This window comes from Thermobia domestica, chromosome 14 (genome assembly GCF_964235325.1).
Source record: "Thermobia domestica chromosome 14, izTheDome1.hap1.1, whole genome shotgun sequence".
NCBI lineage: Eukaryota > Metazoa > Arthropoda > Insecta > Zygentoma > Lepismatidae > Thermobia > Thermobia domestica.
The window spans coordinates 62,370,298-62,371,424 of NC_137467.1; positions in this window are offsets into that span (position 1 = coordinate 62,370,298).

Below are 1,127 nucleotides of genomic sequence, written 5' to 3' on the forward strand. Positions count from 1 at the left end.
TCAGAGCAGTTTTCCCTTCACAAGCTTCAGAATTTCCCTTTTCTGGACAAAATTTCCCTTCATCCAAACCGTTCAAGTACTGTATTTAGTAAACGTATTTTTAATCCTTTTCGCTTCCACTTCCTCACCTCCAATCTTATAACCACATACAAGCAGATACCTGACAGCCTTCCATTTAGCTTACGCAGAATTTGAACTTGAATTGTTGTTTAGGTATCTAAGGCGTAGCGATAGAAGGGGGGAAAGGATATGGAAAGGTGTAGGTCAGGACCTATGTTAAAGGTTCAATATCTGCATTTGTCGGTGTGACTGAGGAAAAACCCTATAAATACCTCGGTCAGGACGGACAACCTAAATAAATAAAAAAAATACAAAATAAATGTAATGTAAATTAATTTTTATCCTAGATATCATGATAGATTTTAATATTAATGTAACCTAAGGTACTAAGAAAATACTAAGTATATATTTGGTATGTACTTACTTAAGAACAGCACTCCCATATTTACTGAAACGAATACGAACAGTTACAAAGAAAATTCTAGCTGCTACTGTCTTTGGCTGTACACGAGGAATATTCGTAAGCACAATACAAACTAAATCAATGTTTAGAGATGCGGAATTCTTAAGAATTTATAATTCTGTGCGCACAGTCACCAGAAAATTTGTAAACTTACAGAAACACACATACACTAATGCTTCGTTTAATTCATGCCGGAGACGCCTTCATTCTGCAATCAAACCGTTGCCATCAAGGTATTCAGAAAAATGACTTCGAAGATGCCCGATATCAATTGGCTTTTATTTTTTGAATCGAGAGCTACATCCGCGCTCAAAAGTTCCATTTAATTAAACAGTGGCGAGTCAAGTGGAAGCCGTGCTTATATCTCTATTGCAGCCTCAATATAAAAATCAAGACAGCGAAGCCTAATAGCTTTCATACCTTCAGGTAATTCAAGCAAAAAATCTTCGCATTCTTGCCCAAGAAATACTTCATCTAACGACAGAAGATTTCTTGGGTTTGAAACATTTATGTTATATTGGTGTACTAATTCAGCTTGCAAAAAATATTGGCCTAGCGTTCGAAATAATTTCCTTGAGTTTTCTGCAAAAAATGGAATAAAAAC